The sequence below is a fragment of the Cyrtonyx montezumae genome, unplaced genomic scaffold (genome assembly GCF_038088225.1).
Source record: "Cyrtonyx montezumae isolate F1298 unplaced genomic scaffold, pur_monq_1.0 scaffold_2, whole genome shotgun sequence".
NCBI classification, from domain to species: domain Eukaryota; kingdom Metazoa; phylum Chordata; class Aves; order Galliformes; family Odontophoridae; genus Cyrtonyx; species Cyrtonyx montezumae.
In genome coordinates this window covers 15,716,848-15,728,108 of record NW_027071936.1, presented here as the reverse complement: position 1 = coordinate 15,728,108, position 11,261 = coordinate 15,716,848, and positions in this window count along the sequence as shown.

The following is an 11,261-nucleotide window of genomic DNA, read 5'->3' as shown; positions in this document are numbered from 1 at the left end:
TCAGTATAAGAGAAGAGGTCCAGGTTAATAGGGCCATTTGAATTTTAAGTAGTGGCCCAGGCAATAACTCCAGTCTGTCTTATCACACTTTGTACAAAACACACTCTTGGGCCTATGTCACCACTGCTGAATAACAGCAGTGTTGATCTTTCCTTTACTTAACAGAATATTTTGAGGACTAATTTATTTTTTTTCCCCAAACATGAAGTATTACACACCTATTCCTTGATCCTGTTTCTCCATAGCTTTAATGTGTGAATGTGTATGTAGCTGCAAGAGTATATGTGTACACACATATATAAATATGTATGTACACGTGGGGATCGAAGTAATTTAATTTGGTCACACGCAAACAAAAAAATCATGAAATATTTACTGCATTTCAACAGTGCATGTGGTGGCCTTGAATATCTTATCAAGAAAGGAACAACTACTAAATCAAAATCAAGATTTAGTTATTCTGCTAGGCAAAATAAATGCAAAAAATCTTCTGCAGTGTACAGCAAGGATTTCAAAGTCCTTTTTTTTTCCAATTACTTAGTTATTGCATTTAGTTGAGAGCTTGTGTCTTCTCCTTTAGCCTCACTACACAAAACTCAGAAAGTGGTTATGAAGTAAAGCCAACCCTTAGACCAACCAGTGATATTGGAAAAAACTAGCAGGGACTGCTGCTGAGGTAGATTTAAACTCCTATTAAAATCACATTATCCATCTCTTCTGTTGCTTGAGCCATCGTTTTATGCTCCTCACTTGAAAACCCATTATGCTACAACAGGGAGATGACAGTGCCTAATAGTGATAAGACTTCCTGGGTGTGATCTGAAAAGAAAAACAAACCACCTGAGAAAAGAAAACAGAAGGAAAAATGATGTCAAGTTGTGCTCTGAGATATTTCTATATATACAATATTATAAATCTCATCTAGTTTAGAGGAATACCAGAGAATAATTTCCCTTCTCTTTCTTCTTCTGCCCAGTGAGTAGTAAGTACCAAGTCAAATTTTTCTAATTCTTTCAATCTTTCTTAGTCTCTGTAAACATCCAGCTAGTCTCTCTTCCCCCAACTCCCTGTTTGCCGTGTTGAAGATTTTTCCGCCTCTTCGATTTTCCTGGTGCCTCCTGGTAATATCATACTGTACATGTTGCACTAGCAAGAGGTAGTGCTACATGAAGTTTTCCCAGTATTCCTCCTCTGCACGTTTCAGAATTGTGTTTTTTACTTCTCTTCTCCATTCCTTCACCTTTTGGATATGCAAGATACTTTCTGACAAAACCATCTTGCAATTGCTCCAGTTGAAAAAACAAGCTACAAACAGTAGAGGAAGTCTACAGCGGAAGGAAGAGCAGCAGAAACTCATTGATGCCAGCAGCCACTACACCACTTTTAATGTATGAGCATCTTCTATTGACAGCAGCATAGGTGAGGAGTCATTCCAGCAAGAGGACCATGAAGAACTTTGTTAGGGTTTGAATGTCAAATGCAGAGGCAGCGCTCAGCAACGAGCAAAGGACAAGCGTATTGTCTATCAGATGTTCATTCATCTCCCTTCCAGCTTCTTTTCTTGACTGTTAGTAATGGCTTCGCTCTTTGCAGCCACCAGACCTCAGTATAATAATATCAGAATGGGGTCTGATTATGTTCACTGGAGAATCCACCGAACAAAATAGAGCAGTCATCAAGGAAGGTATGCACAGAGGAGAAGCCAGGAAGGATGGACTATATTTGAGTATATGATGTGTTACAGCAGAAGGGAACTTGAAGAAAAACTCTGAAAGACAGCAGAGTAGTGACAGGACATCCTGAAGTCACAGTTCAGATCTGAGAATCTGTTCATATAACCCTTTTGTTTTAAGCAAGTGAAGGATTTAAACTACTTCAGGTAGTACATGGAGTGTAAGAGCCAACCAAGAGCAAACCATTTTACCAATCTCATTTTACTTCACTGCTGCTGAGAAAGCGGAGAATTTTGACTGTGACAGTATGAAAGAAAGGCCAGTGAGAAGTCATAGCTGAACCAGGAATGCCACACTCTGTCTATTTGCTTCATATCATGCAAGAACTAGGATCAGATAAGTCTGTGCTACCACTGGCAGTGGAAGAGATAGTCAGAAAAACTTACTATTGGAACACAGAATTATTGTTGCTCTGTAAGCCCACGGTTGAAATAAAGGAACAACTCACATTTAATTCTTTCACCTGCTTGGAAAAGGTAACAGGAGTTTGGTTAAATTTGATGTTTTAACAAAAATATGACTGAATTATTTGTAGAATACATATAGTGAAAGCATTACCAATTAATAAGCATTAAGATGTACCTGCAAAGCTATACATATTTTCCACTTTATTTAGTAGTAATCATGTGTCATATAGGGATTTCTAACAAGACTAAGATTTCATTGTGGCAACAAAGAAAATACATAGGCAAACTAGCTCTCACCACAAACACAATACATTCTGATACCTAAGAAAAATGAGTTAGGGAAAGAAGGAAGTCCCAAGATCACACATCACAAAATTGGATTTCCCAATTTCCATCAGAGAAAACTCCACACCACAACTGTCCACTATCTTTCACAGTGCATTTGAACACTATATGATCTTTTTTTGAGCAGAAGCAGTAACACGACAGAAGTCGCACTTACTTGTCAAATTCTACGTTTTTAGTATCAAGGTCCCAAGAACATTGGTTAAGTTTTTTTAACACTACACTTGAGCTATAGTGCATAGTTTCCACAAACCTTTTCAAAAATATTCTCAGAAAAAAAAAAAACAAGTCTTCTGTCTTGCCTAAGATTTGCTGTCCAATATAATTACTGGTGCAAGAATTTAATATTTATTTATTTGAACTGAATTAAGAGCCTGGTAGAAAAAGATAGCTTCTAAATGTAAAAACTCTATAAATCACTACTTCTATGTCATTACATGATTGGATATTAGTATGTCTAAAAGTCTGAAATAATTTTTTATGCCCACCTGTGAGAAAATCTTGTTTCCAAACCTAACAGCCTACAGCAGTTCTTTATGATGCATGTTTCCATGCTGTTTCTTTCAATAAGAATTTCTTACCTTTCCTTCATTCCTTTCTCTCCAGAAGAAATACTAAATCAAGGTAGCTGAAATAACCTATTTGAAAGTTCTTGCTTTGATGCATTAAACATAATTTCCTTCTCTCGGTGTTTTCATCATAACAAACAGCATCATTATAGTTGGCATTTTCCTTATTCCACTGTATTTTTATCATAAATTAAGAAAGAACCATTAGATCTGATGACAGGGCAAGGAAGAAAGTACCTAAGTAACATGATAAATTATTTGTAGTGATTTTTAAGATAATTCAATTTTTGTCTGTACCTAAAATTAAAATAAACAACCCATTTCTCTCAATTGGATCTGGCTTCTCTGAGTACTTTTCACATAATATTTGCTCAGCATGACCATCCCAACAGTACTGGAAAGGCCATACGACCCTGAAATGCAACTATTTCATTGAAAGCCAGTAGAAAAATTTTGATTTTGAACTTCTCATAACCAAAATTCTAATAACTTTATATTAGATAGAAAAAGGGAAATACAAATAGAGCCTAATTATCCTCCTATTACAACCTCCTTTCCTGTGATGTCTACATCACTTTAACATTTCTTTTTAGAATTACTAACAAATTTGGAACAGAAAAAGTACGTATTTTCTATTTCAACTCAGTCGAATGTTTGCTTCACATTATAAAAGTCACACTAATAATTTGAGATAAATCCTACTAGTACATCTCTGAAGTGTGTTTTGGATGACTCCAGATACTAGATGTTCCTGCATCGCACAGTAAAAAGTTCTACTCTATTTATTTATTCTACAAGCTTAGCAACCATTACTCTTCTCCACGTTCTTTATTTTCAGTTTTCCTCTTTATTGATTACTTTTCTGATCTATATCTTTTTCATCAACTTAAGTCATTGAAAATAAGTGAATGATTCAGAAAACATACAGGTGACCAGTGAGGTACATGATATTTCTGAGCACCTATCTTGGGCAAAACGATGAGAACAACTTCACCACTAGAGAAAATGACAATGTGCCCCTCTATTGTCCCTTGCCTGAAAAGTCAAGTGGTAACAACAATAAAGCCCTACTTAATGTTACTTTCACCGGTTACTTTTTATATTCCAGAAATTAAGAGCATAAAAATACACAAACAATGCTACTCTATAAAGATTCAGTTAATTATTCAGAAAAAGATATTGTCAGCAATATTGTCAAAATATAGTGAGTGGCTCAGTAGCATTTGGTACTTCTGTTCATCACTTGGATATAGGAAAAAATGGAGAGCTGTTCAATAGACGGAATTATGCCATATCTTACAGTATAGCAACAACAATTTGAATGCTTATTAAGATATGAAAAGAAACACTGAACGCTTTATGCACTTCAAAAAACCTATCCTCTCCGTTCTTTATTGGACAATTCTTCAAGTAAAGCACCACAGCAAATACTTATAAATTATTCTCATAGGTAAACACTTATTCGTTTTAAGACTTCCCTTACATGCACAAATCTGAATGGACTACTAAGATGAGCCACTAATTTCAAAAGCTGTAAATAATTTGACCTGAGTATATGCGTCCCTTACTGCGTACTTCTGTCGGGTATGATAGCACCATAGAACATCTCAAGTTGGAAGGAAACCACAAGGAGTGAGTCCAACTCCTGCTTGCACTCAGGACCACCCACAAGTCAGAACAATGCATTAAGACCCATTTCTCCAAAAATCTTCTGTAAATACTGTGTTATTATTTTACAGGTTTTTTTTTTTCTTCTACACATATAGACACAGCAATGTGCTTCAGCAAATGCATATAGTTCAGGTCCTTTCATATACGTATATACATTATTCCTCATGTAAATGCACAGAAGCATAGCGGAAATGTTGTAGAAGCAAAACTAGGCTGATACTGGTGTGAACATCAGACTGTGGCCCTTGACTTGTCTGAGGTAACCAATGAGCTGCAGTTCCAGATTTTAAACTGTCACCTTTGAGAAGTAAATTTTATATTAACTCAGAAAAGAGCCAGTGAAGGGGAAACAATAGTAACATTTAAAATCACATTTAAAATTGCATTTCTGACAGGTGGATCTTGGCACAAACTGGAAAGCAGAGAATCATCTCCGGGATTTAAAAATCTGAGCACATCCAGAAATTGGTATTAGCATCAAGACTTGGTTACCTGATCTCTTTCAAATCAGTTAAAGTCTCAATATAATCAAAGCTGAATCCTCTCAACTTACTGAGTCAGAGAGCTTTGGTGTCATTAAAGACTTTTCCCATATACAGAAACCAGATACACCAATAAAGTTTTGAAGGACTGGAGTTTAATGGCATAAGATTTCTACACTTGCTCTCTAGCATAAATATCTCAGCATAGTTATCCCTGCATTTTTTGGCTTATTTTATTTTGCTATTGTTTCTACCAAAATGTAGCATAAAAAATTGATAATCCTGGGGATCTGCCATGCCTCCTTTTGGGTTGTCAAAACTCAATGGACAAAATATGGATACTTCAGCAGATGGCAGAATATAAGCAGCTTTAAAAAAATAAAGAAAAAATCCATTGTCTGAGATTGTTCTTACTTCAACATCAAGTGAAAGAAGTCCAGAATGCAGTAGAAAAGACTGGTTTCAAAATCAGTTCAGATAGAAATCAAGCACCTGCTTATTGGTTAAAAAAGACAAAAAAAAAAAAAAAAACTTGAACTGAAATGAGATCACTAAAAAAAGTTACATGGCGGAGAAACACTGAGTCCAACAGGCAAAACTTGATTCAGAAATCAAATAACGAATTAAGCAGTTGAAAGTACTTAGCTTTATCTTCTGTCATGCTAGGTGTGAGATTAGATTTCAGTGTAAGAAATCAAATTTTTAGTAGAATTAAGTGAGAACTGAATTTATGGGTCTACGTAGATATGTAGGAGTAAAGAAATGACCATCTGTTTACTAGGAAAACATAAAAGGAGATGGGAGAGAGGAAAGACAAAGATGCCTTTAGGGGCTCACCACTGAAGTATTCAAAGGCAGCTAAACTACTTTCATATATGTTAGTATGATACTTTTCCAGCATTTATCACTTGATAAAACAAAACAAGACAACAGCACCACCACCAACAGGAAAACATCTAAACAAACAAGAACTTACGAACCTTTGGGGTAACTTGTGTCTTCCAGGCTCGTATAAAACAACACAGCACTGTGCATAAGGGCTCAAGCAGGGGAAAGGACTCTTACAAATCCTATGGAAAATAGCACTAAACAAACTGATGGATTTGAATTTTAAACCCCAATCTCAGTTTCCTTTGGTATTAAAAAATACATTGGAACTCATCCAAGAACAGTGTACTTTTGAGTAGATGCTTGGATCTCTGCCATTGATTTAATTAAAAAAAAGAAAAAAATCTGGAAGCTGAAACCAAAACTTTGCATGATACATTGCTATTAATAAAATCTGCCCCCACCCCACAAAAAAAAGTATGATAATCAAAACACAAAATACAAAACAAAAGAAAAAAAATAAAAGAAGGGGGTCTGGAAGTTGAAGAAGCAGTTTCATCACAGATTAAGCTCCAAGACAGAGCGATAGCTGAACATGAATCTTGATACATGAAATCCTGTAATTATTAGGCTATAAAATAAGGATTGGTTGAATGATGTTCTGAGCTTTGAGGTCATGGTTCCTAGCCAGAGCAGAAACTTTTACCTCCCTGGATAACCAAATAACTGTCAGGACAGAGGATTTGTACACAGCTAGGTCTCAGTGACTAGAGCCCAACATAGACAGGGCAAAAAAATGCAGTTCTAGATGCACAGAAATACTCGTTCATATAGCAATTTGTGCACTGCACCTGAGCTTCTTTTGACAGAGCTGTCCCAATTTCTATAAATAATTCTCTAGCTAAAGGAGATTGATTCTGTGCTTAGGCTGTTCTTGCATATGATTTAATTTGGACCTTCTGCTTTTTGCAGTGAATGGCCCTAAAGTAGTAGTCTTTCTCAGATGCCTGTTTGCTTTTTGTTCCCCCCCTCCCCACCCCTATCCTTCCTTCCTTCCCTTTTCTTCAAGATGCAGCTGGTAAGATTTAAGATGAATTACAGAAAGGACACTGATTTAAAAACTTTGAAACATGTGAAATCCATGCATATTACAACTGTTTAGGTCATTTCGTTTTAATATTACATTGAAGTTGCCATAGAAGAATGAGCCAGCAACATTGAAGCTGTTCTGTTTTCATCCTGAGTTTTAGAAAGTGTTGAAGTACGTATGGCAGAAGGCGTATTCAGCTGGTCATTATGAGAGTTTGAAGTACAGGTCAGAACAAGTAAAAAAGCCCATCCCTTATTTGAAGGGAGTCATAACCTTTCAAAGGATAGACAGCATTTACCATACAGACTTATTCCTGAACCCCAGCCTAGTATCGAAGTCATTACGCTTAGTTTCAGCTCCTCTCAGTACCTATAGAAGAGGAAAAAGACTTTGTTAGAAAGAAATTTTCAACAAAACAGAGAAGCAGGGTCAGTACTTAACAGGTAACACTCCCCATTGCTCTTCCCTGTTTTTGCAATCTCAAGCCCTTGATAAAAGTCAACTTGAAAAACTCTGCAGAAAGAAAGCTGAAGAATCGTGTCAAGGCTGTGGAAAAAAAAAAAAGAAGTTTAAAACAGTGAATTAAAGGTGAAGTACTAATGATACATAACAGCTATCAGGCAACTTTGGGTTGTTCCATTTTTAACCCAAATAATTTTTTGCACACACATCTGAACCTTCCCACACACATTTCCAAAACCGGTGTCTGGCCTCAAATAAGGAAATAAAAGTAAAAAAAATCTCATCTGACTAGGGACATTTGCAACACAACTTAACCTATCACACAGGAGCCCTTTAACTCTCCATTTTTCAGAGAAATGTTCTGCTTGGTGAGTTCAGATGGGCAGTTCTAGTCCACACTGTCTCTGAGTCCCTGACATATACTGTATGTGACAATTACTTATGTCAAATGAGTTTCCATGCTATTTTTAACAGTGCCTGCTCAGCACAGTAAGCAGTCTTTTTATCATAACAGTGAATAGAACACAATGCAGTGATGTAAAAGACAATGTAACTCATTTCACCAGGGCTTGTCAGTCTGATTAGGAAACTTCAAATAAACACATATACCTTCAAATAATTTAATTTCAAAGTATGTCTTATTTCATCATTTGATACTGGAGCAGAGTTAAAAAGGAGGCAAAGAAGCGTCCATGTTTGATAGGCAGATAACTGCATATATTTACCTCCAAATTTGTATTTAGGCACATTTTGAATCTAAATTTACATGTGTAATACTTCTGAAGCTTGAGCTGAAGCTTCTTTAAAAAGGAAACCTATCCTCGATGTACAAAACTGTTCAAGTGTGCTAGCACTCAAATACAGAGAACTTATGAGGTTAAAGTAATGTTACCAGTAGTAAAGGTATAAAGTAAATAATACTAGAACCACAGAATTGTAGGGGTTAGAAGGGACCTCCAGAGATCAAGTCCAACCCCCCTCCCACAGCAGCTCCCTAGACTAGATTGCACAGGTAGGCATCCAGGCAGGCCTTGAATGTCACCAGAGAAAACTCCACAACCTGTCAGGGCAGACTGTGCCAGTGCTCCATCGCCCTTACTGTGAAGAAGTTCTCACTCACATTTGTGTGGAACTTGTGCGCCTCAGTTTGTAGCCATTTCCCCTCATCCTATCACCACACCCTGCTAAGAAGAGTCCAGCCTCGTCCTCTTTTTACCTCTCACTCCTTAAATATTTATAGACGTGGATCAGATCCCCTTTGAGTCTAACTTTTTCAAAGCTGAACAGATCCAGGTCACTCAGCCTTTCCTCATAAGTGAGGTGTTCCACACCCTTTTTCATATTTGTGCCTCCCCCCGGACTCTTTTCAGGGGATACCTGTCTTTTTTGTACCAGGAAGCCCAGAATACTCCAGGTGAGACCTCACCAGGGCAGACTAGAGGGGGAGGATCACCTCCCTCAACCTGCTGGCCACACTCTTTTTAATGCACCCCAGGATTCCATTGGCCTTCTTGGCCACCAGGGCGTGCTGCTGGCTCACTGTCAACTTGTCATCCACCAGGTCCCTCTCTCAGGGCTCCTCTGCAGCTGGTCATCCCCCAACCTGTACCACCGCATGCAATTATTCCTCCCTAGGTGCAAGACTCTACACTCGCTCTCATTAAATCTTTTTGTTTTTTTTTCTTTTTGCCCAACTCTGCAGCCTGCCCAAGTCTCGCTGAATGGCAGCACAGCCTTCTGGTGTTTCAGCCATTCCTCTCAGCGTTATATCGTCTGCAAACTTACTGAGGGCGGACTCTGTACCTCATAAAGGTCTTTGATGAAGAAGCTAAACAGAACTAGACCAAGCACTGAGCCCCACTAAATACAGGCCTCCAACTGGACTCCACACTACCAGTCACAACCCTCTGAGCTCTGCCAGTCAACCATTTCTCAACTCACCTCACCGTCCACTCATCTATTTCACACTTCCTCTGCTTTATTGTAAGGCTGCTGTAAAATAATACAATCAAATATAATAATACAGGCAGAATTTGTTATTGCCTTTGGAATTACCTATGGTGCTTCTACTTGTGTTAAAGCAGCTTTCAGTACTTGCCAAAATGTACATTAATAGCAACTTTCTTGGTATTCTAGATGCTTCAGATTTTTAAATGACAAAATGCCATCCAGTCTGGATAGACAACTAAAAACTCTATTTCCCTCATAGGCAAAGGCCAGTAAGTATATGTTGAAAGACTCAATATGTTGAAACTCAACCAAAAACCTGCCAAACAAAAAATCCAAAAGAGTAATACATAATCATCTTGAATTACAAGAGCTACCGAAAAAGGCATAAAAGTAATGCTACAGCCTGTGATATCAGTAAAGCCCTCCCTTATAATTTCATTATCTTAAATTAATTTCAACGAAGCATCTATTTTTAGGATGAGTTGCCCATCTTACATACTTCAAAAATAGTAAAGAAAATTTAAAATGAAGTCTCCAATAAAGTGAGGAGCATCAGTATTTCACAAGTCAATAGATGTGTTTTGTTTAATTTCAACAACCAAACACATTTTCTTCTAATTTATGTTTACGTTAATTTTATAAAACAGTGATCTGCCATGCAAGGAAAGATGCACATCTTTACTTAAAACATTAATGAATTTCTAGAAACATTTGTTTTTATTTGAGCTGTGTGCTTAATCAAACCCTCTTAAGGATGTGAGCTGATTATTTTCATTATCCATCAACAGAATTACAGTAATAAGAAATGCAAAACTTGATTTCTCTGTCCTGGAAAGGTGTATGGTGTATATCATAAAGCAATAAGTTACCTGTGAACTATTACATTTATCTAAAATAAAAGCCTTGTATCACTTATTACTCAGCTTCACAAAAGTTAACAATCATGGCTACAGTAAATAAGACACGTAACTCAAACAGCAGGTAGGCAAAGATTGATTCAAATTACTAGACTCTTTCTCCTCAGCCCAGAAATTTTCCTGAAGTATTTTCCTCTCATTAGATTAAAATTTGCTTAGATCATCCTGTTTGTGTTTCAGTGTTTACGTTGGTAATTCTGGCTTAAAAACAAACACACTCTGGTCAACAACAAATGAGAGTCAGAAGTAACAGTGGATCACAGGTTTGCAAATTTTTGAGAGCACTTATATGGAGCAGTTGGGAAGAATAAGAAGGTGACAAGATGAGAGCAATCAAAAAGTTGAGTTTTAGACTCATTTGTTATGTATCAAAATCTGGTAAATGATATCTAACTTCTTTTTAACTTATTCTTTAGATTTGTCTCATATCTGATGAGGCAACTTCAAACAGCACGGATAATTACAATTAGATGTGACAATTATAAGGCTCCATATTTTGCTAATGTAATACTTTGCTGACATACAACTTATCTAGAAACATCAGACAAATATCTTTCAACTGAAGTACTCTTTCATTCACAACTGCCGATTTGCTGCGTGCAATTGAGTGCATAAATCTTCTTTAATAATCTGATTGTGTACTTTTACTTCCAATTTTTTCAAATACATACTTGGAAATTCACTCCTTCTCACCTTGCATTCCCTTAGGCGTATGTCTAAACTTTGTGCTTTCTTCAAATATTAATTCCATGCTTAATTAAAACTTGTGAGCATGCCACAGTCATTCAACATTTCCAATAGCTTCCC